The sequence below is a fragment of the Equus caballus genome, chromosome 6 (genome assembly GCF_041296265.1).
Source record: "Equus caballus isolate H_3958 breed thoroughbred chromosome 6, TB-T2T, whole genome shotgun sequence".
Classification (NCBI taxonomy): Eukaryota; Metazoa; Chordata; class Mammalia; order Perissodactyla; family Equidae; genus Equus; species Equus caballus.
The window spans coordinates 44,528,420-44,553,605 of NC_091689.1; the positions used below are offsets into that span (position 1 = coordinate 44,528,420).

General features: G+C 50.0%; 1 protein-coding gene across 13 annotated transcripts in view; it reads right to left on the reverse strand.

Moving 5' to 3' along the window:
• The window catches only part of CRACR2A (calcium release activated channel regulator 2A), a 130,130-nt gene extending 114,230 nt beyond the window's left edge, over positions 1-15,900 (reverse strand). For 4 of the 13 annotated variants that reach the window (XR_011439946.1, XR_011439949.1, XM_023643000.2 and 1 more), the window contains exon 1: positions 14,099-14,448. The gene's annotated coding sequence lies outside the window, so the exon portion shown is untranslated. Of the gene's footprint in view, positions 1-7,275; positions 7,368-10,239; positions 10,356-14,098; positions 14,449-14,498 lie in introns of those variants that run through there. The other 9 variants (XR_011439948.1, XM_070270888.1, XR_011439947.1 and 6 more) reach the window with 6 other exon arrangements.
• Positions 15,901-25,186: the final 9,286 nt, after the last annotated feature.

Here is a 25,186-nt window from a genome sequence, read left to right on the forward strand (position 1 = left end):
TGGTGCTCTGGCCCAGGGTGGTGGCAGATGAGGAGTTAGAAGGTGGAATCAAAAGAACCAAGAGACTGAATCTGCCAAATGTGGAGAAGGAGGGGTTGGGGCCAGTTTGGACTCTGTGGTCCCCTCTACATCCAGTTTGGATACTCCCAGAGGACCAGTGGGATGGAAGAACAGGTGCCCTGAGTTCCAAGCAGAGACAAGGCTAAGTCCCAGTGGCCCTGGGGGGGCTCACGGCAGCAGCTGGGGGACAAGTCTCACCAAGCTGTCCTCTCCTAAGGGGGCCTCTCACCCCTTAGAGATAAAATGACTCCTTCTAACAGGAAGTGTCCTGAAAATCTCCTCCTCTTCTTTGGTCGTGTACTTTCGGGTCACGTCCTCTGGGGCTGGGGTGCCGAGCAGAGCAAGTCTCCATTGCTCTGCCACTCCAGCTGGACAAGCCACGCTGTGACTGGCCTCTCACTGAGACACAGCGCGCACTCTTCAGGGCCTCCATAAAACACGTTCAGTGCAGTGGGGCAATTCTAGGTCCCAAAGGCCAACCTTCCCTGGATTACTTTTCCCTCTCATAATTTTGTCAATTTTAAATAAATACGCTAGACTTCTATTTCCAGCATTATGGCAGGCTAAGTACTTAGACTGACCCTCCCACAGAAAACAACTGAAAATCTTGTATAAAATATAAAAAACAATGTTTCTAAAAGCATGGATGAACTGGTGAGAAGGGAAGGGAATTCACCAGCCAGGGCTTTCTTCAGGTAATGGGATATCAGGTACTGACTATAATAATGACTACAGGAGTCTCCCTTACCCGCGGTTTTACTTCCACAGTTTCAGTTACCTGTGGTCAACTGTAAGCCAAAAATATTACATGGAAAATTCTAGAAATGAACAATTCATAAGTTTTAAATAGTGTCCCATTCTGATTAGCATGATGAAATCTCATGCCAACCTGCTCCATCCCACCCGGGACATGAATCGTCTCTGTCCTGCGTATCCAGGCTGTATATGCTGCCTGCCCGTTAGTCACTTAGTAGCCATCAGGGTTATCAGATCGATTGTTGTGGTATTGCAGCGGTTGTGTTCAATTAACCCTTATTTTACTTAATAATGGCCCCAAAGCACAAGTGTAGTGATGCTGGTAGTTCAGATGTGCCCAAGAGAAGTCATAAAGTGCTCCTTTAAGTGAAAATGTCAAAGTTCTCAACTTAACGAGGAAAGAAAAATAATCGTATGCTGAGGTTGCTGAAATCAATGACAACTTTTATTACATTATATTGTTATCATTGACTTATTTTATTATTAGTTATTGTTGTTAATCTCTTACTATGCCTAGTTTATAAATTAAACTTTATCATAGGTATATACGTATAGGAAAAAACATAGTATAGATAGGGGTCGGTACTGTCCGTGGTTTCAGGAAGCCACTGGGGTCTCGGAACTTATCTCCCGTGGAGAAGGGAGGAGTGCTGTATAATGTAATCAAAGAAATTAAAGACAGGCTTGCAAACACGCACAGGGAACAAAACAATCGTGAGAAATAACCAAGAAAATTTGAAAAAACGGACCAAAGAGAATTTTTGGAAATAAAAATTAACTGAAATTAGAGACTGCGGACAGACTCTATAGCATACTAGACACAGTCTGAGAAAGAAGCAGTGAACTGGAAGCCAGGGCAAAATAAATTAACCAAAATGCAGCACAGAAAGACTCGAAAAATGTGAAAAAGAGCTTAAGAGACATGAAAAATAGATGCTAACATACATCTCTTTGGAGTCCCAGAAGTAAAAGACAGGGAGAGAGCATTGGTACAGGTAGTGGCTAAAAATCTCCCAAAAGTGAGGAAAGATACCAATACACATATTCAAGAATGACAATGAATCCCAAGAAGAATAAATGAAAAGAAATCCACAACCAGCTGCATCTCAGACTGCAGAACACTCGAGACAAGGAGAATATGCTAAAAGCAGCCAAAGAGAAAAGTTACCTTTCAATGGCTACCAGCCAGGCGACAGTAGCAGGATCCCTTCTACGTGTTAAAAGAAAGTAACCGTCATCTGAGAATTCTGTACTTAAAGAAAACGCCCTTTAAGAATAAGAGAAATGAAGACGTGAGCCGAGAAACAAAACTCGTTTGTCGAGTTCTTACAAGCACACCTTCAGTAAAGGACGTTTTTTAAAAGGTGTATTTCAGACGGGAGGAAAGAGATTCTAGATGGAAGACCTGAGATTAAAGAAAGAACGAAGAACAAAGAAAATGAAATGGATTTTTTCAATCTGTTGAGGAAATAACACAGGTTTGGAGTCAGACATAGCTTGCTGTCATTTCTTACTGTGGGGAAACTTGAACATGTTAATCTCTCAGAATCTCGATATCCTCACCTTAAAAAGTCATATAATAGTGCCCCTTAAACAAAGTTTTTGTGAGGAATAAATGAGCAAACACATATAAATTCTCCAACATAGCTTCTGCATCTAGAAGGTGTAAAATAAATGTTAATTTCTTATCTCTTTGAAAATTAACAAATAATCAAGTAAATAACACATTGTTAGCTACAAACACAGACTCCCTCTGCTCCAGGTGTGAGACAAAATCCTGGCCCTTTTTCGCACTGTATGAAGCTGCTTGACGGAGCTGATGTTTAGTGGTTGCTTTCTTTTCATCTTTTCAGTATCAAGTCTAAGATCTTTCAAACAAAGCAGCTATGATTTATTTTAAAACACTGCATGTGTACACACAGCCCCAGGGACATACCCTGGATTCCAGTTTAACTCACAATCTTAAAGCAATGTGTGCTCACAGTTTTATGAGGTCCTGAAATACGTGTTGGCCCATCCACGGGGCAAAATGGCCCCTCCCACCCGCCACCTTCCCCAGGGACCTTCCACCAACGCGGGGAGAGCCACGCGCGAGGACCGCTCTGCCACAGCTTCCCACCCCCTCCCCACGCTGAGACACGCTCCCCAGCGCCATCCCTGACTGCGCTCTCAGGTTAATCAGGACTAAAAAGAAGAGGAAAACCAAAGCGATAAAAAGCAGCTAAGAAAAGCTTAGTCTCCTTCAGATTCTCTGCCTAACTTTCACTTGGCAACAATTTGGTGGGTGGGTAAGGGACAGGAGGAGGGGACAGACAACCCACAACCAATCTCTCCTTGATGGTGTCAAGGAAGCAAACAGCTTGAGTCCTGAAGTTCTCAGACCTGGGCTGGCATCCTTACTCTGCCACTTGTTACCTGTGTGTCTTTAGGCAAGCCACTTAACCTCTCTGATTTTATTTTCCTCACCTGTATTTGAAGGCAATAACTATATTTGTAGAGCATCTTACAATTTACTAAGTGTTTCCACAGGTACAATTTCACTTAATATGCACACTTGGGTGTATAACACCCAGCATAATACCTCCCTGTATTGTTGTAAAGATTAAAAGTGGAGTCTGGGACTGCTGTGTAAACGGCAAAAAGCTTTGTCCATACAAAAGATCATGACCAGGATATATAACTTCCTTGTTAAGAGACGGGCTCTGCAGTCCAAGTGTCTGCATTTGCTTTGTGATTCTACACTTACTAGCTGTGCGACCTTGAGCAAGCTGCTTAGCTTCTCAGTTCCTCACCTCCAAATTAAAGATGATAATAATACTCCCATCTCGGGGCTGGCCCCATGGCCGAGTGGTTAAGTTCGCGTGCTCCGCTGCAGGCGGCCCAGTGTTTCATCAGTTCAAATACTGGGCACAGACATGGCTCCGCTCACTGAGCCACACTGAGGCGGCGTCCCACATGCCACAACTGGAAGGACCCACAACTAAGAATATACAACTATGTACCAGGGGGCTTTGGGGAGAAAAAGGAAAAAAATTTTTAAAAATTAAAAAAAAAAAATACTCCCATCTCATAGCTCAGGGCTTCGTACATGGGAGGCTCTCAGTGAACAGAGTTGCCTTGAATCTACATCAAGTGTAGCTGACAGGTGTGTGAGCACACCCATCCACCCTCGCCGACACCCAGCATCCTCTGACCTTTCTCATCCGTGTTTACCTCACTCTCCACACCCCTGGGCAAACATTTGCACAGGGAGGCCAGAAGCTCTGCGTATCAGGACATCCTGTGGATTGTTTCTTGAAGACAACAAAGCCTCAGACCCCACCAGACTTGTGGGGTGTCTCCATGCTGTCCTGGACAGAAGCAGAGCCCAGGCTCCCAGGGGTCCCAGTCAGCCCCCACCCTTCCCACTCCTGCTAGGAGTCTTGCTGCGGCAGGTGAGAGAGCTCTGGACCACAGGATGCTGGCCGAGCCTCGATTCCCTAACTGGACTGTGACGCTCAGCCTATTAGTAAAAGGCACTGAGGCCTGAGCTGACACCATGTGAACCTATGACACGGACTCCACATGTGACATGGAACCACATGACACCACATGGATCGACGAAGCAAATGGTTAATTTAGCCAAACTCAGCGAACAGAAGGAAACTACTTGTCTGCAGAAGATAGAAGCAGCCCCATTTAAAAGGCTTTATCTTTGTAAAGTACTTTCACATTGTCACTTTTTATTTCACTGATATGACATGCCTAAGAGATGCGAAGGGCAGCTGTTTACCAACGAGGCACCTGAGGGCACGGTGAGCAAGCGGAAAAGCCCTCCTGCCAGCACCTGCTGCGGAGCACCCGAGCTTTCTGATGTCCCGTCTGTCAGCTCCAGCCCAGGGACTGGGCCAGGAGAGCTGCACCCTCTGAAGGCTGCACGGAGCCTTGCACCAGACCGGCACTGCCTTCAGATGGCGCAGGCAACAGGACATTGTGCGACACGGTGTAGTCACTCAGCGTGTGTCTCAGCCCCGAGAAAGAAAATGCACTTGGGAGCATTCACCGGGCCCGGGCGCTGGATTTCAGCAGCTAAGCGCATCAGCAGTGGAGCGGCATGCGTGTTCTCCACGTGCGGGTGAGAAAGGTGGCCGTGGCTGTCACTGTGCCAGTCAACGTCTCTTTCTAAAGTGCCTTGGAGGCTGCGCAGGCTGCAGGCAGAGCACAGCACGCTGCGCGGGAGCGACCGAGTCAGGGACCCAGGCAGGCAGGGGCAGACAGGGCTGGACCCAGCCCAGTTACCAGGCCTCGGACGGGGTGAACTGTGACAAGATGCCTGTGGCTCTATGACTCGGGCTGCACAGCACCAAGGCAGCAGACGTGAAAGAATTCAGCATGGGCCTGTTGTGAAAGGAGGCATCACCGGGCTTCTCCTCACCATCCGTCTCGGCTGGCCTTCCTGGTGGGTTACTTTGTACCAAGATGGTGTGCCTCAGAGGGTGGCCCCGTGCTCCCACTGTACATCGTCTGCAGGGTTCTCAACACCGTCTCCATCCTCATGGAGCACGGTCCATAGAACACCCCCCGACCCGTGCAGGTTCTAGAAACCTCCCAGGGTAGACGATCGTGCCCAGGCAGGGCCAACTGTGCTTGATCATATGCAACATCCCTGACCACATGAAAGAGGAAGGATCAGAGAGGCCAGAGTCGCATCCTGGCTCCTTGCATCTTTTAGATGGTAAACTGAGTCCATGAAGTCCAGCAGGCAGAGGAGGTGACCCTTAGAAATCCTGGTAGGGTTAAGGCATGTCTTACGGCCTGAGCAGAACTTCACTGGTTTAATTTCCATGCAGACTGGTCCTCAGGCCCCGTCGACTAAAATGGACTTAGGGACCTTCATCAACCATTCCTCCCAGACTCCCTGCCACCACCTGTCTGCTGATTCTGCCGTCCGTGAAGCCCGGCTCAGCTCTCACCGACCTGTCACCCTCTCTGAAGCCCATTTCCTTCTAGGACACAGTCCGCCCCACTCTCTCAGCCACAGTCACACACGCTGTCAAAAGCAACATTATGGCCTTTGTTCTTTCTCCTAGCACCATGCACTGCACACAGTAGATGCTCCATAAGTGTCTGTTGACTCATTTTGTTTTTGTTTTTGGTATCCACATTCAATAAAGCCACATTGATTTAGCCCCTAAAGTGTCAGAAAATTCAGATGTAGTATGTGATATACAGTGATTGCTATTCAGGACATATTAGAGCTTTTTATTCCCTTTCTAACTCCAATAAATAGGGCTTGCGTGTTTAAAAAGTATTTTTAGTTTACAATGTGTGATTACATAATGGAAGTCTAGTAATTTTTTTTCATTAACATTCATTTAACTTAGTTCCTTTTTGTGTCTTTGTTTCTGATTCAAGCTGTGGTTCAATGTATTAAAATTGCATTCCTTAAAAAGAAGTTCTATAGCGGGCTTTTTAACTGGCCTTCCCCACCCCTATATTTCTCACTGGCCTGTGCCTGCGGCAGCTCACGGGGTGTGGAGTCAGGGGATTCTTGCTCTCATTTCACGGGTGTGTTGACAGGGCTCTGTTATCAAGCAGACCCCACAACCCAAGGGGTCAGCCCTTTGCAGGGAGGCAGTCTGGTACCGAGGGATCAGCAGCCTGGGTGAGCCGTCCGTGATCTATATGTCTATTCCAGAACTAGATGTGTGAACTCAGACAAGTCATTTAACCCCTCGGAGCCTTGGTTTCCTCATCTGTAAATGGAGGAGCTAGGGCCTAGATTAGAAACAGTGCTGGCATGTGGCAGGCACTCAGTAAAGTGCCTTATTATCATGCCTGGGCCCCGTGCCAGTCTGCTGGGTGCTGCTTCTCCAACTGATGTCATTCACAGAGGTGAGCCACATCCAGCGAGGCCAGAACCCTGATTCCCAAATAAAGATGAACGCCAAAATGTGAGCTCTGGGAGACACAGCAGGGACTAGCGCAGTCCGGAAAGAGGGTAACGACAAGCAACGAGAAAGGTACCAGAGAGGGCCACTGCAGAAGATAAGAACGCTAGAAAGACTGCCTGCTGGAGAAATGGGAAATAACGCTCAGCCATATTGGCGGCGAGGATGACAGCACCCTGGGAATGAACTATTGCCCTGAGTAAATGCAGAGTCAAGCTACAGCAAGACACCCCGAGGGGACAGAAAAGCACAACCGCTCAGGATCAAGAACAAGAACGGACACGGTGATCAAGCCCCGGCCGGCCAGAGAAGATTCAGCACCTGTCCGCGTGGGGAGGGACCCAGGTCAAAGCTAAACTCCAACTTTCACAGTATGTGTGTAATTAGCTGAAAAGCTTAATTTAGCAGTTTGCTAAACTCCTCTAGCAATTTATCTACGGTATGTAATTAAGCTATTTTCAAGCAAGTCTTTTTTGACTAAAGGCTCCAGCTAAGAATCCTAATAGAAGACAGTTTATATGATACATACCCAAATCCATGCAGATTTTACAACCTTCTAGAGGAGACACTAATGTGCAGGGCAGGCTGGCTGCACTTGGTCCTATACAACGACATTCCCATCTAGGAAAAGAAAGAAGGACCAGAGAGTCCAGAATCAAATCCTGGCTCTGAAATGACTGTGGCCTTGGGGATATTACATGTCGGCTGCTGCTTCCTCATCTGGAAAGGGGGCATGATAATAACCACCTGATAGGGCCGTTGGGAGAAATATACGAGATGACGTATAAAGCGCTTAGCACAGAACCCAGTCCAAAGGAGGGCAGGCTCACAGAGGCTCATTTGGCTGAAGCAGAGAATTAAAAAACCAGAAAGTAATAAGAAATAGCAGCAGAAAGACTGCCCAAGTGGAGAGGGCAGCTGAGGGCAAGGCCACTGTGGCGAGGGAAGCTGAGAGAGAGCAGGCCAGTGGGCCTCTCTGGAGCCAGGGTAATACTGAACCCTCTCAGTGGGGAAGAGGAAAAAGGTTCTGGTGATGGTGGTGGTGGTGGTCGCACAACACTCTGAATGTTCTTAATGCCACTGAACTGTACACTTCAGACGGTTAAAATTGAAACTTTATGTTACATATATTTTACTCCAACAAAAGAAGACCAAGTTACCAAAAAAATTCCAAAACAAAGCAGTATCCTAAAACCCAACTCTCAGCCCAGTGAAGACACCAAAACAAAAGAAGCCTAAATTAGGAGAGGTGGGGTCGCCTTCTCTCTGTGGGATTCTGTAGGGAGCACAGCGCCCACGCACCCACACACCACACCAGAGGCCCCATGAGTCGAGATCTCCACCGAGTGGAGCTGATCCTCATCCAGGGTGTCCATTTAATCCAAGCTCCCAGAAGACTAGAAAACCAAAGCCACCACAGACCATGGCGCCAGAGAAAGATCTAGAGATTCTTATGCAGAACCATTTGTCTTTCCTGATGGTTTCTCCCGGATAGTAATCTCTGACCATAATTCAGATGGAACAGATGGAAACTTCCAAGGACCTCCTCCCTTCCCTCCATGTTCTCCTCTGGGCAGGGGTTCAGAAGAACGCCCCTAACTTTCAGTCCTGCTCAGGCTACAGAAAGGGTAGCTCTGACAAACCGCCTGCTCTGCCCCCACAGAAGAACAAAGCCCGGCTGAAGACACGAATGGTCTCTCTGGTGAGCACCAACGACCCCCTCAGCATGACCTCTCTGACTCATTCGTGTCCCCAGAAGGACATGCCAACCCAGTGCCGCCTCACCAAGAGAGTGAAGGGCCGTCTCTGTGCCTTAGGAGCTGCTGCTGCGAATGCCCCTGGCCCAGTCCCGACCACACGGGGCCCCACAGCCTCTCCCAGCTGGTTGTCCCCCACCTGCTAGTCATTAACAGCCCCAGGAGCAGCCCCTGGGAGAGAGTTCTGCTGGAAGCTGGACAGAGTGAGTTGGTGATATAGACCCTACTGTGGACAGTCCAAGCACGAGGGCCCTCTTGCCACCCGCCAACACACCTTTGCCCACTGTGCTTTGTACTCTGTCACAGGCCCTACCTCCAGTACCCTCCGCTTTCCTCCCTGCCTTTCAGAGTCTACCCATTCGTCCAGGTCCAGCTCAAAGCCCACCTCCTCCATGAAGCCACCAGAAATAGGCTTGACTCTGCTTGCCAAAAACTCTAACAGCACTGCTCATCTTTTAGACCATTGCTCCAAGGGGACTGTGAATGCTGCTGAGGGGACTACACCCTCTCTTCTTAAACCAGACCCCGTGGGACCCTTCGCTGGCACAGTGGGGGCTCAGTAAGCACAGAAGCTGACGAGGTGAGAGAGGCTGGCCCTGCCCTCTGGGGAATTTCAGCACGCTGACAAGGACCAACGGGGAAGGAGGACCCCCAGACAACAGAACTCGAGAGCAAAGTCTCAACAGGTAAAGGCACCATGACAGACAGGGCCACGTAAGCCTTCACCATGGTACCTTTCACACCCAGTAGCTCACCCGAGATGGACCGGCAGGTCATTATTCCCCTCTCACTGAAGGGGAAGCAACTCAGGCTTAGAGGGTGAATCCTGAGGACACATGACTGGTGGGAGTCAGAACTGGGCCGTGAACTCAGCACGCAGAGGGGCAGGCTGAGGAGCAGTGAGGACACGGCCCTGGGGCCAGGCTGCCTGGTTTCAAATCTCAGCTCAGCCCCTCATCGGCTGTATAACCCCAGGCAAGTTACTCCACCTCTCGGAGCCTCAGCTTCCTCACCTGCAAAATGGGGAGAATGGAAAGAAGAGCACCTGTCCCACAGGCTGCCGGAAGGATCGAATGAGTTCATTCGCGCCACGTTCTCCGCCACACCCGGGACATTTCTGTGCATGCAGCCTTGAGGTACAATGGGCAGAGGGTCCCGAATTTCTGTGTTTGTACAGGGTGGGGCTGCAGGAAGTCGGTCTCCCCCCGCTCAGCACCAAGCCAGCCCTCCAGCCCAGCGGGTAAGGTGCGTGGTTATGCAGACTCAGTGTGGCAAAGCCCCGTCTGCTCGCCAGGAGAACTCGGGCCCCTGCAAATCCCCGAGCTCGACACTGAGTGGTTTCTGAAGTAAATAAAGTGAAAATGAACCAATTGCCCAGGTAATAGGAGATTTTCCTCTTGTCTGCGCTGGTAATTGAGCCATTGTACACAGCCCTGTACTTCCTCTGGTGCTGCTGGGAGTTAAAGAGGGAGTTAAGGAGGCTGCCTGGCCAGAAACGCAAATGCGGCCTCAGGGAGGAGGGCACCCACAGGCTGGTCCCAGGCGACCCCACAGCAGGTGTCTCAGCATCCCCTCCTCACCTTTCCTCTCAGTCCAGTGGGGCACAGCACTGCACAGACCAGGGGTGGGGGCCACACCACGGAAGCCGCCCTGCATAGGGCACAGTTCCCACCCGCCACAACATCTCAGGCCCAGCCACGCACCCTTTCCAGCCCCGGGCATGGCAGGTGTCTTACGTGAATAAGGGATCTTCAGGACAGGTTCAGTGGGGACAGACGCCCTTGGCACCTGAAGCATGTGGAAACCTGCCTGCTCCCACCTGCCTGCATCTCCTAGAAATGCCAGAGCTTCGCCTGGGGTGGGGTCTGAGCTGCTGCTCCTGACACGCCTCCTTTGGCCAGCCCATCCAGGATGTGTCAACAAACAGGCGGGGGAAGAGAGAGCGGTGCTGACTTTCTGAGAAAGCCAGGGCTGGGAGCCAAAACCAACTGATGAAGGAAAGGCACTGTCTGCAGGAGAATCCGTCAGAAAGGAAAGTTCATACCCCTCAAGCTGGGACAGGCCCGAAATGGAACTGGGTCCGTCAGAGGGTGGCCCCCTTGGGTTGCCCAAGCAGACGAGGTACTTCAGGAACCCAGTCCCAACACTGGCCTTCAAGAGGCTCCGCCTATGTCTAGCCGGGTCCATACGGCCTCGTGACCTAGTCTGAAAGGGCAGAGCAGCAGTTACAAGGCAAGAACGAATCAGAAGCTGGAGACCTGCAGCCAAGACCAGTGTGAGCAAGTACAGGGCCTGCAGAGGACGAAACCACACAGCGCTCCTCTGCCACCACCTCAACCCGAGCCACCAGCTCTTCTTTCCGGCAGACGGAGTCACACTAACCTGACCATGAGAGCAGCTGTGGAGGGGAAACAAAGACCCAAAGATCACATGCTGAGTCCTGGAAGTGGGCAGAGGAGTCTTTGCTGTCCCGATGCTGCTGGTGAGCAGACGCCCAGAGCAGTATGATGCTGAAGGCCTGGGCTCTGGAGCAGCCAAACTGCTCGGGTTCAAATCCTGCCTCAACCACTTACTGGCCTTGTGACCGTGGGCATGATACTTTGCCTCTCTGTTTCTCAGTTAATTTTTCTGTAAAGTGGAATGATAGCAGTGCCTACTGGATCAGGCTGTAGTGTGAGGCTTAAACAGCAAATGCATGTCTGGCACTTAATGTGCACTGGCTGCCATCAGGACAAACAGTCTGTCCAGGACATCCCGGTTTACACCTGTCATCCCAGCATCCTTGTTAACACTCTCCCTTTCACTCTCAAAAGTGAACGGGCTGCATGACGAGTCAAAAGGCTGGCTAGCTCTTGTCCACCTGCTTATCTCCCTGCTTCGTGCTGCCTCTCTGAGTACCGGGGAGCCAGGTTCCCAAAGGGTAGATCCCCAAAGAGAGCTCTGCGCATGCCCCTGAATTTTCTGTGCCACAGACTCAGTTTTTCCTTTTCTCCTTTTTCTCTCCACTTTATCTCCCTCCCCCGCATCCTTCCCACAGCTGTCCTCTCCTTTCTGCTGCTGCCCTTTCGGTGCCTTAGGGGGCCAGGAGTGTGCAGGGAACTTCCCGCTTTCCTGGGGGCTCCCACTGCCCCTGCACACTTGGATGGGACACTTTCTGGCTCGCTAACTAGACTAGGCCTTAGCAAATTTCTGTTAGAGGAAAGGAGATAATCTGAGATGTCAAAGAAATTACATGACCACTAGACGGATGAGCGGAAATAATGTGCCATTTGTGTGTGTGTGTGTTGTTTAAGAGGGAAAAAAGAGAATAATAACTTGAAATGGTCCATCCAGTGCCAGAACCTGTCTATAGAAACCACCCCAAGGGCTTGTTCATGGCGGAGGCTGGAGGCCACTCTCCGAGCAGCTGCCTCCCCGCATGGCAGTGGAGAGAGCAAACCCTGAGCCAGGAGCCCAGGGCCTGGAGCACTCCCTGCCACTCACTAACATCTGGCGAAGGACCATTATTTTCTGAAGCCTCAGTTTCCCCATCTGTAAAATAGGGCATCTTTGTCACTAGACCATCCTGATGCTTTGACATTGTAAGAGGCCCTGGCCCTGTCCTTAGGATCCTGAAATGGCACTTGTGGAATTTCAGTCTTCTGCAACCACAGCTTTCGGGCCTGTGTAGCCTGTTCATAGGTGAAACGCAGGAGGGAACCAAGGCCCTGGACAATATGACGGCCTGAACCGATTCTCACCCAGGGTCATGGCAGATGCCTGAGCCGCTGTGCCCTGAGACAGCACCTGCAACTGCTAGTCTGGAAGGAAATCCAGGGAGTGCAGGGGACTCAGTGACTAGCCTGCCAGGCCCCTGGGGAATCCCCCACCAGCCTCCCTCCACCTTCTAGCGCCACAGCAGCCTGCGGGCTCGACCCTCCTTCCCCACAGCAGCTCAGCAAACTCACGACATGGGTGCAGAACCGACAGCCACTGCAGCCCCTGTCCCGGTGCATGGTGCCATCACAGGCTCACACACCTCCAGTCACCCACCAAACCTGACCCTGCTCCCGGGGCTCCCTGTCCAGCACTAGAATCCAAATCTCTGTCATTATGGTCTCCTCTTCTGCTCTGCCCTCAGACATTCACTCTGCTACCAGACTGGACCTATTCCATCTCTCTGAGTTCAAATCCCTGCCCCACCGCTTACTAGCTGTGTGACCTTGGATAGGTTGTTTAAACTCTCTGAGTCTCAGTTTCCTCCTCCACAAAATGGGGAGAGCAGTAATAATCTCCTGATAAGGTTGTTGGGAGGATTAAATGAGACCACATGTGAAAACGCCCTACCATGGCCTGGCCATAACAGACTATTGCTCCCCCCACCACCCCTTTGAGCAACAGCTCTGCTGGTGCCCCTTCCTCTGCATTCCCAACAGCCCTGTTCAGCTCCTCACGGTCACTGAAACCTCCTTCCCAGGTGTTCCTCCCACAGCTTCCGTCACTACAGTGCATCCCAAACATCGCTGCCACATGACACGCTCTTCTGAACCCAGCTCCAGTAACACCGTTCTGCTTCTCAGAAACCATCAAAATACCGCAGCCTAACACTCCAGGCCTCCCACCATCTGATCTCAACCAAGATCCCTCACCACACAGCCCACTACATTTCCCTCGTCCCCAAACACACCCACCTCGAGGCTCTGCTCAGGCGTCCCCACCCCTGAAATGCCCAGACCCAGCCTCCTCCTCAAGGCCCAGCCCAAGCGCCACCTCCAGAAGGCCATCCTGACCCGCTCCTTCCAGAAGTGACTCCCCCTCCAAGCGCCCCTGGGCTCATGGCCTGTGTACCCTGGACAGTCTGGTCCTGAGAGGGGAAGGGACCCCAGAGGAGCAGGAGGCCTCTCATTTACCACTCAAAAAGCATGTGTAGAGGAGCTCCTACAGGAAGCACCACCCGTTGAGGTCATGCATGTCAATGTCACCTGAAAAGGGACATGACCCTGGACCCTCAAACTAACATTCCAGTTCTACAGGGAGTAAGCTGCCCTAGTTTCATATCCTCATGCCCACGTCCTTGATGAAAAGATCTTGGCACATGTTCATCTCTTCCAGAGACAGGGTACTCACTGCCTCAGGAGTCAGGTCCTTCCTCCTGAACTCTGATCATCCCTGGGACTCCCACCAGGGGCCCTTTCTGCCCTTGGAGTCACACAGAGCTCATTCATTTGGGATTCTTGGTACCCTTCTCAGAGCCAAACACAGGGCAGGTTCCTAACAAGGTCATCGTGTGTAAGTGGACAGATATGTGGACTCAGAGGGTCTTCCATGCACTCGGGGGGATTCACCACATCCCCGTGCATGCATACACATACACACATACACACACACGCACACGCACCTGGGCCACGGTCTGCAAGGTCGGCTGAGTCACAGGGCCAGACCTCAACACAAATGTGGCCAGGGAGGAAGTGCAGCCCATTTCCTGACCTTCCTTTGCTCTGGGAGGTTCTCTTTCTGTCTTTGTCTTCCTGACTTTCTCTCCCAGTCTTTGTTTCTACACACACAACAGCCACACTGCCGCCCTGGCCCACGGCGCAGGCTCCCAGCACCACTGACCTGCAAGCGCGAAGTTTTGGGTTCTAGACCTGTGATCCGGGGCAAGTCACGTCACCACGCTGAGCCTCGGTTTCCTCATCTGTAAAATAAAGAGGCTGGATGTGGCGACAGGGTCCCTGAAGTCCTTCCTGATCTCAGCCCCAGGGCTTCTCGGCCGGTCGCGACAGGGCTGTCTAGGAGAGGGAGCAAGTGCCAGGCCTGGGGACAGGGGTCCGGGAGCCCAGCCGTTCCCCTGGGGGCGCACAGTCTCCGCCGGGCCCCCCACCCCGGGAGCTCCATGTGCCGCACACACACGCTCACACTTGGCGGCCACGGGGCAACCAGGCAGGAAGCGCCTGGCTCCGCGCTGCGCCGGGCGGGGGCGCCCACCCGGCCCTCCTCCGCCCCTTCCTCCGCCTACCTGGGCGCCGCCCGCGCTCGCGGCTCCGCTCGCAGCTGTCGGGCAGCTCTTGCCGGCTCCACTCTTTCCGACCGAACCGGGCGTGCCGTCCCAACCCTGGGCGCAAACGTGGAAGCGGCGCCCTGGGCACCCCGCAGCCGGCTGCCGCCCCCTGGGCGCCCTCCGGGATGTGCGCGCGCCGCGCAGCGGGGTCTGGCCGGGTGGGAGGCGACCACAGACTGCCAGAGAGCCTGGGTGGCGAGGGCGGGGCTGTTGCTGACGGCCGCCTGACTGGTCGGGCTTCCTGGGCGCCTCTGTTCCCAGTCTCCCCAGGCCCCTTGCCCGGACTCCAGAATGCTGACAAGTTGCAGAGCCGGGCGTTTCTCCGAAGGTCATCAGTCTGGGCCCTGGCCAGGCCGCTGGAGATAGATGGAGGCTAGGCATGCGCCCCTGGACACCCTGCAGCCTCCAGGGCACTCCAGCGTTTCGCTCTGAGGATTTGGTCCTTCTTTATACTTTTCTGTCTCCTCTTATATTCTACTGTGGGCACGAATGCTTGTATAATAGAAAATGTCCAATACATACTTACTAATAAAGCATTAAATAAATCTTCAAGGGCCTCCCAAGGTATTCAGGATACCTCTGAAGGATAACCCTCCCCAACGCTCCCTGGCCACAAGCTGGTTTTCCAGCCTGACCCAGGCTCCCGCAAACACACACATGCCCCCCCAGGGTACAGACTGTTGCCCAACACCGGTGCTGGGAGCTCTTGCTTTGCCTGGAAAGCCTTCTCCCTTACTCCCCTGCCTGTTGAAATCCTACTCGCCCATCCCAGCCCAACTGAAGTGTCCCCTTCTCAGCGATCCTCCACCGACACTGGCCCCACAGAACACCCCAGCCCCTTCTTGGGGAGCCCACTGTTCTCTGCTGGTCTGTATGTTGGCACGGCCCTTCCTCTCCCCCGTTACTCTCCCCCTCCCCTCCACACTAAGCCCTGTTCCAGGAGAAACAGAAATAAACCTGTATTGAGCAGCTGTTATCAATTGCTATGTGATAGCCTTGCCTCTCTTGGAACCCAGGTAGCCTCTGGCCTTCAACCTCCCTTCATCCCCCACCCCCAGCATAACGGCTGCAGGAGACCCCTCCCAACTCCCTGCTAGTCTCAGAAGGCCATCGGGCCCCCTCCCCAGCCCCCTTCTGGTGCCCCAGCCCTACGCACTGGTCTTTTCCCTTCCTGTTCTCACTTGTTTGTGTTGGCTCATCCAGGCCGCCTTCCCCAGCTGCATTAGCCTTCCAGCCACCAGCTGCCTGCCACAGTCCTCTTTGCTGGGTGAGTGGCCTTGGTTTAGCATCAAGGCCTGTAGCCCCAAACAGCTGCTGCAAACCCTGCCACCCTAGCAGGCCACTGTGAGGTCCTGGCAATACCAGGAAAAGTGTGTCCTTGGAGCCCTGAGCCTTCCTCATGTCCTGCACCCACACCTCCCCTCTCACCCAGGCTCCCGCTGGCCCCTGGTTCCTGCTGCCTGCCCTGACCCAGCCAACTTCAGGAAAAGGGTAGATAAGGTCACTCACACTGAAAAGCAAGCGGCAGACAATGCCTAATGGGCTCTTCATCCAGATGACACTTGGGTGTATCAGGGACATTTTGTCTCCTCCGGGCCTGCCTGTCTGACGTGTAATAGACGTCTAATTCGTGATGGGGGTAGGAGGGTAAATGCATATGCTGGAGCCCGGAGTTGACGATTCCAAGTTCACTGGCCCAGGAACAGGGGATTTTTGTGTTTGTTTTGTTGTCATTTTCGTTTTGGAGGAATGCTGAGAGCCTCGAGACAGTGGCTTGGGAGAGAACGGGAAATGAGGAAATGCGGGAGTAAGGATGGACTGCTGTTAAGGAGGCTGGCAGTGGAGGGAAGGAGACAGTGTGGGAGCTAAAGCAAGGAGAGAAACACAGAGGAGAATCGAAGTTGTTTGTAGACCGAGGTCAAGAATCTGATGAATGAAGAGGGCTCGGCCTGGTGGCCAAGTGGTTAAAGTTCCATGCATTCCACTTCGGCCGCCCGGGTTTGCGGGTTTGGATCCTGGGCGTGGACCTACTCCACTCACCAACCACACCACACCGTGGAGGTGTCCCACATACAAAAAAACAGAGGACGACTGGCACAGATGTTAGCTCAGGGCTAACCTTCCTTGGCAAAAAAAAAAAAAAAAAGGAATCTGACGAAGAGAGGAGGGATGGGGAGTCAAGGGCCGTGGTTCAAGAAGAGCAGCAGGGACTGGAGAGCACAGATTGGGGCGGGGAAGCCCCTGCCTCTCCACCTAAGGCCCCGAGTTCTCAGAAACAGGGAGGGAGATCAAGAGGGCCGAGGATCGGGAGTGAGGCATGGGAGGAAAGTGGATGGCACTCCTGGATGGGGAGCCCTGTTTTCTCTATGACACGGGAAGTAGGTAATGGCCAGAGGGTCTGGGCAGACCAGTGGGGCGGGTGGCATTTAGATACTTGTGCTGTGAGTTGCTGCCTCGTCTTGGGGGCGGGGGAGGACTCAATAGGGGAGAGTAGTAAGTGGGCTTGGAGGGCACAGGGACACCTCCAGGGAGGTGTGCTATCCTCTTCCTGAGTCACCTTTAAGCTTCTTGGCACCCTTCCTCCTGGAGTCTCTGATCATATTTTCTTGCTCATGTGCTGCTCTCAACTCTACCTGAAGGCCAGTTCCTCTTGTGCGGTCCCCCTGGGGAACAGTGGAAACATTCCCTGTTCCAGTATAGGAATTCTCCTGCTGTCCCTTCTTCCTTATTAAGTGGCTATGATTATAGTTTCCAACAGGTGGAAGCCAGAAAAACAAACAGACCTGTCAATATTGACTCTCCCAGGCCCCGTGCAGGGCGGCAGCATCTGCCCCACCTCACAGAGCCTCGCCAGCGAAGGCCAAATGGAACAGCTGCCCAGGCTTTGAGGGCTGGCGAGCCCTCCCAGAGCAGGCCGACTCCAGGGATGATGGCCCGGGACCCACGTGTTCCTTCCTTCTCCTCCTTGAACATGTTGGGCTCGGGTGAGAAGGAGACATTTCTGTAAGATCGCGGGGGCCAATTCAGGCTACATGCTCATAGCTGTTATTGAAAAATAAGGCTAGAATGTAGGAAAAATAAGGTCTCCTTGAAGATATTTATGAAAACTCTGTACCTCCTCTATGGGATTCACAAACCTGGTGTCCTTCAGAAGTCACACATGAGCAATGACTTTTTGCTCTCTCTCCAGCAGCGAGAATGGACATCATCGTTCAGAGAGGGTCACAGAGTCATAGAGCTGGAGGAGAGCTAAAAGTCACAGAGCCAATCCCGTATGTTACAGATGAAGTAACTGTGGTACGAGGGCAGCTTGACTGATGGGTGACGTGACTACTCCTGGCCTTGAAGGCAGGACTTCATTCCATCCCCACCCCTCCACAAGTGGCCTCTGAGAGACAGAGTACCAGATGCCACCTTGTGTGGGATATGGTTCTTTCTATCAGAAACTTCTGAATCCTGTGTTTATGGAGCAAGGAATGAAAAAGCACCACGTAATCAAGGGTGTTTCCTACGGGACAGTAGCTGCCACGTCATTACGCCTGCTAAAAAATTTAGACTCCACAGTGAGTAATGTGTTGCCCAAAAAGTACAGGAAAATAGAGGTAGAATTCGCTTCTATGGGAATGATGAAATGAATGCTTTATATCTACTATTTTACTATTTATAGAATGTTTGAGAAAGGAAAGTACACAATTTTTGCCCCCATAACTTTGCTTCCTCCTGTGTTTTCTCACGTTTGCTTTCTCACACATACACATAAAACGCAACCGCAATCCCCTGGCTGTTAAATATGACAAGTAGGGAAATAAGAAACAGGAAAGTGAAACAGAGGACGGTCTCAGCCAGAGAAGGTCCTCAGACCCGGAGTTTGCTGGAGCCAACGAGCCTAAGAGCAGGGAGGGCAGAGGAACGCTGCCGCCACTTACAGTCTGGATGCCCCCGATTATCCAATTCTTCCTCCTTCAGAAGTTTGTCAGAAACATGGCCTATTTTGGAAAATGGTCTGCTTTGGTACAGGAAAAACATTGGTTTTTCTAAACTGGTGCTGTCAACCAATAATAGATTTTAGACCTCAAAATTATCCTAGCTGACAATTTGGAATTTGAGAAGATAAAAGTTAGATGACCTACTTAAAAAGTACACAGCCATCTCTTGACCCACCAGGAAACAAAACTAATCAAAACAACAACAGCTTAACATTATTTCTAGGACAAACAACCCAGAGGCTATAAAATAGCTAACTAGAGAGAAATAAAATATCAGAATTGTACTAGAATTTTGCTGCTGATCCAGGAGCGTGTCCGTCCTCCTGCGTCCTGTGGAGCTGCTTCTGTAAATCCCTTTGCTGCCCCACGGTCTCCTTTCCTAATGCATCACCTTAGCTTGGGTTTCAGGCCTCTTTCTGGACTATCACCTTGACTTTTATTCTCCCCTCCATCCAAGGCACCCTATGCACGACTGCCGGCTGATGATAAACGTAAAGCACAACTCTAGACATGTCGCTCCCCTGCAAAAGCCTTCCGTGAAAACCCTTCTATATTTCCTGCGTAAAATTCAGAATCTTTAGGCTGGCCTCCAGGCCCTCAGCACCCTCCAAGCTTGCTTCTGGCTGCTCATCCACAAATAGGCCCTAAAGAGCCCCACGCTGACTTTCTGGCAACAATGTCTTGCTAACTTTGTTTTCTCTGCCTGAAGGGCCCTCTCTGCCAGCTCTATCGGAAGTCCAGGGCCAGATCCAGCTCTCACACGGCGTGCTGCAGGAGGACGCGCTCACAGCTCGCGGCCAGGAGGAGCTCCTCTCCTCTCACTCCCAACCGCTTCTCTTAGAGACGTGATCACGCGCTGCCGTGTGTCCAGTTCATCTGTGGAGCTCGTGTTGTGGAGTGGAAGGGGACTGAGGGGTAGAAACTAACTATTTAGCTTTGAGCAAGCCAGGGAGTTTCTCTGACCTTCAGGTTCCTGATCTGTAACAGGTAGTTAAGGACGGGATCTACTTGATGAGGTAATGAGGGAATTCATGGAAAAAACACTTAGTACAGTGCCTGGTACTAAGTCACGGCTCACAGTGTTAGGATGAAGGAAGAAAGAGGGAGGGAGAGAGGGAAAGAGAGAAAAGAGAAGAGACAGAAGAGAAGAAAGAGAAGTCAAGACTTTCCTTTCCTCCCGGAGTCAAAAGGACCATCGCTTCTTTTTAGATGAATACACACACGTGACCTTCCTTGGAGACAAAATTTTGTGTAACAATGAAGTCAAGATCATGGCAAGGGTGAAACCAATTAGCCTTTTTTTTTTTAAGGATTGGCACCTGAACTAACATCGTTACCAGTCTTTTTTCTTCTTCTTCTTCTCCCCAAAGCCCTCCAGTACACAGTTGTATATTCTGGTTGTAGGTCCTATAGTTCTGCTATGTGGGATGCCGCCTCAGCATGGCCTGATGAGTGGTGCTAGGTCTGCGCCCAGGATCTGAACCAGCAAAACCCTGGGCCACCAAAGCAGAATGTGCAAACTTAACCGCTCAGCCACAGGGCCAGCCCCTCAATTAATTTTCAGGTCCGCTGTGTCATGTATTAGCTGAATTCTGAATGCTATTAGAAACATTTTCAAGATGAGATGAACTGTGGATCACCCCGTCCAACCCCGTTGATTTTCTGGGAAGGAAACTGCAAAGGGCCAGAGCTGGTTGGTGGCGGCGTCCAGCAGGGAAAGCCCTCAACGCGGAGCTCCTCCCTCCTGGTGCAATGCCTCCCCAGGCTTGGGAAAGACCCTATACACACTGCTGCCCTGGGAGTAACTGGCAGCCTGAGAACGTGAAGAGGTCGATGAACTATTTCTCCAAAAACAACTACAACGTTTGGTTAAAACTATCAAAAACAACCATTTCAGCACTCCAGAAATTGACTGGAGACATGCAACACACTGAGAAGTGTTTGTTCTTAAGAACTACTGAGTTTTGAGCAAGGTCAGCATGAACATGTGGTGTTCTTGCCTGGAGCTGTTCCCCTCCCCCACAGCTCTGTTGTGTGTTAGTTCAATCAGGGCTGGTTGTACAAACCAGCGGCTTTTTGTCACTGCCAGAGTGTCAGACTTAATTTGGAGCAGTGTGGGTTTGAAGGGTGATCTCAGAAGCGAGTGGACAGAGAGGGCCAACAGCTCTGTTAGCCTGAAATTGCAGGGCCACCACTGGACTGGTGACGCCCACTGGAATTGAGGGAGGTAACACAGCCATGGGGAGACGGATAAACTCTCCACACATGATGGGTCGACCAAGGTTGTGTGCATGTGCTGCAGAGACAGGGGCAGCCCACGCCACCCACAGCTCCCTGGCCGGTGGAGCTACCCCCATCCCAGTGGAGATGCAAGGGCTTGATGGGAAGTCAAAGCCTTGAAGAGGGCAGACCTGAACGGAAGCTTGGCATCTGAATGTGCTCCCAGCTCACTCACAGACCCACCAGCAGAGAGTGGAGGCCCTACTTGCTTGAGGTGTTTGAGCACAACCCATGACCAACCTTTGGCTGAGCGCTAATCTAGCAGACATAGCAGTGACTATGGGAAGCTGGGCTGAAGAATAAAAAACAGGAAAAACAGAACTGCAGAGACATTGTGGACGCACACTGCAGAGGAGGCAGACTTCACAGCTTTCGTCCAGGCAAGTTGTCAAACAAACACACAGAACAACACCACCACCACTCAGGGGAAAGGGGAATACATGGGAGCTAATCAGTACTATGTAAAATCTCCAGTTTTCAAGAAAGGCTATATTCAGAGAAAAAAAAAAGCAGTCAATAGAAACTGTCTCTGTGTGTCCTTAAGATGTTGGGTTTATCAGACTAAGTCTTTAAAGCAGTTATTATAAATATGTTTGAGGAATAAAAAGAAACTGTGTTTAAGAATTTAAGAAAAGTATGGCAACAATGACTCATTGAATAAAAATACTCAATAAAAAGATAGAAATTAAACAAATGAATTAATTCTGAAACAACGAAGGCCAAACGGCAGTGGAATGGCATATTCAAAGTGTTGAAAAGTATCTATCAACCAAGAATTCTGTATCCAACAAAGCCATGCTTCACAGATGAAGGCCAAGTAAAGATATTCCCAGATAACCAAAGATGGAGAGAGTCTTCTGCTCGCAGACACACCTTATAAGAAATACAAAAGGGAGTGCTTTAGGCTGAAAGGAAGTGACACCAGATGATACTCAAATCCACAGTAAGAATGAAGAGTTCCTGAAATGGTAAATATGTGGGGAAATATAAAAGACTCTATAAATATATTTTCTCATTTCTTTTCCTAACTCCTTAAAAAGACATAAAATTGTAACAGTTTTGTTAGAATATTTGGTCTTTTGTCCTCAGTTCCTGAAATCGCTTCCAAGCCATAAAGGTGAGATGGGTGTCTTGTTATTCACGAAAAGCTCCTTTCCACCACGACTGAGTTTATGTCAATGAGGTGACTTCGGAAATCCCCTAAAGTTGGGGGGACTGGTTGCCAGAGGAACCAGCCAGGATTAGAGGGTTGGAACCTTCAGTCGGCCCCATCCCCGTCTCCCCTCCCACCCCACCCCCCACCACCAACCCTTTTCAGGGAGCAGAGAAGGGCTAGAGGGTGAATGAATCAGCAGCGACCAATGATTTAATCAATCATGCTTATGTAATGAGCCTCCAGAAAAACCCAAAAGGTCGGGGTCTGGAGAGTTTCCAGGTTGGTGAACCAGAACACTTCCACATGCCACTGTGCTAGGACCCAGACTCCATGGGGACAGAGGCTCCTTTGTTTGGGATCTCGCTCTACGTACTTGTTCATCTGGTTGTTGATTCGAATCCTTTAATATCCTTTATAATTAACCAGTAGTCGAGTGAGCAAACTGGTTTCCTGAGTTCTGTGAGCTGCTCTATCAAATTAATTGAACCTGAGGAGGTGGTTGTAGGAACCTCTGATTTATAGCTGGTCAGTCAGAACCACAGGTAACAACCTAGACTTGCGATTGTCATCTGAAGTTGGGAGCAGTCTTGTGGGACAGAGCCCTTAACCTGTGGAATGTGATGGATCTCCAGGTAGATAGGTCAGAATTGAATTGAATAGTAGGACACCCAGCTGGTGTCAGAGAATTGCCTGGTGGTATGGGAAAACGTATACACATAGGAATTGGGTGCAGAATTATAACCAAACGCACTCTACCTAAAAGGCACAGCTTGTCAGACTGAATGAAAAAGAGCAAGACCAAACTATATGCTGTCAACCAGAAAAGCAGCTTAGATTCAAAGAAACAAAGAGATTAAAAATAAAAGAATGGAGGAATTCCAGTTTCAACTGTGACATGCTAAGAGCTGGGAATTCAGCACTTCATTCTTATAGACAAAAGCTGAGCAAGCTGAAAATAAATGACTTTTCTGAGACCCATCAGAAAATTGATGCTACAGCAAGGTGCCCCCCTGAGATCTAGAGAGACAGGTGAATACAGAGCATCCCCGCTCGACCAGCTGACCTAGAGGAGAGGCTGCTGCAGCCGTAAGAGGGCAGGAACCTTAAAGGGCAATTTTGACGAGTTGCTGGAGGCTGAATATGAATGTGCTTGGGAGTGAGAAAGCGGTGGAGGCGCAGTGTAGGGAGGCCTCCCACACTCGTGCTTCAGCTTCAGGAACCCAGCAGACTCTCAAGGTGAGGATCCATGAAAACCTCCCTCCTGCTGCAGGCAGAGGTGAGGGGAAAGGTACCACGCCCAGAGCGTTCTCCATATCAAAGTCTGCTCTCCAGGGGACCAACCCTACCAGAGCCTTGTCCACCTGGGCGAAGGGCAATTAGCCAACTCCAGCTCCCTACAGCCTTCCTGTCTCACCTAAAGGAAGAAAAAGAAATAAGGAAACACTTCTGAAGGGCACAGCCCAGAGAGTGAGGCACACCAGACACTGAGATTTAATCATAAGATTATGATTCCCCTCCCAACTCCTTGCCACCACATCAACAGGGCTCCAGTATGACAACAGCAGATTACATCGGAAAGAGCTGAAAACACAAGGGCACCAGAGCTAACTGAAGCCTCCAGCACCTACAGCTACAGTATACTTAGACAGGGCCCAGCTCCTGGCCAGAGTAACATAAAACCTCACACTAAAAGCCTACTTGCCTAGGTTCCTGTCACCTAATACATTATGTCTACTTTCAACAAAAGTTACAAAGCAAGCTAAAAAGCAAGAAAAAACAGTCTGAAGAGACAAAGCAAGCACCAGAACTAGACTCAGATATGACACAGATTTTGGAATTATAAGATAGGGAATTAAAAACAACTATGACTAACATGTTAAGGGCTCTAATGAAAATATAGTGTAAAAACAGACAGATAATATGAGCAGAGAGATAGAAATTCTAAGAACCAATCAAAAGGAATGCTAGAAATCAAGTCTACTGTAGCTCAAACGAAGCACGCCCTTGATGGGCAGCTCGGGACTGGACGCAGCTGAGGGGAGAACCAGTGAGACTGGAGACCCGTTGATAGAAACTTTCCAAACTGAGATGCAGTGAGGGAAAAATGAAAAAGGCAGAACACTCAAGAACGATGGGACAGTTGCAAAAGGTATAACACGCATGTAATGAAAATACCAGAAGGAGAAGAAAGAGGGACAGGAGCAGAAGAAATTTGAGTAATAACGACCAAGAATTTTCCAAAATTAATGACAGACGCCAAACTACAGGAAGCTCAGAGAACGCCAAACAGGATAAATACAAAAAACTCGATACCTAGGCATATCATCTTCACCCTGCAGAACAACAAAGGCAGGCAGTCTTGAGAGGAGGCAGGGGCAGGGTGAGGGAGCGACACCTCACCTATAGAGGAACAGGATAAAGATTCCGTTGTACTTTCCAGCAGAAACTATGCAAGCAAGAGAGTGGAGTGAAGTACTTAAAATGTTGAAAGAAAAAACCCACCAACCTAGAATTCTATATCTAGAAGACTACCCTTTAAAAATGAGAGAGAGAGAAAGAAAGACTTTCTCAGACAAACAAAAACGGAGGGAATTTACCACCAGTCGGCCTACTCTGCAAAAACTGTTAAAAGCTGTTCAGAGAGAAGGAAAATGATACAGCTCAGACATTTGGATCCACATAATCAAAGGAAGAACGTCTGAGAAGGAGTAAGTAAGATAAAATCTTTCACTTTTCTTACTCCTAATTGATCTAATAGATAACTATTTGTTTAAAGTAATACTAGTAAAAACGTATTGGGTGATTATAGCATATGGCTAAGTGAATGACAGCAATGTTATAAGGGACAGGGGGGAGGAATTGAGAATTGTAAATATGGGCATATTTGAAAGTGTACTTAGATTAGTTGTAAATGTATAATGTAAACTCTAAGATAATCACTAAAGTATTTTAAAAAGAAGTATAATTGATGTTAAGAGAGGAGAGAAAATAGAATCATATAAAATGCTCAATAAATGCCAGAGAAGACAGAAAGAGAGGGGAAGATGAAAAAAGAAACAAAGAATAAGTACAAGAAATATAAGACAATTATAAATATGGTCGATATTAATCAAACTGGATAAATAGCACTTAAAATGTGAATGGTAAATAAAGAAATTAAAAGACAGATTGTGACAATGGATAAAAATACAAGACCCAACTATATGTTGTCTATAAGAAACCCA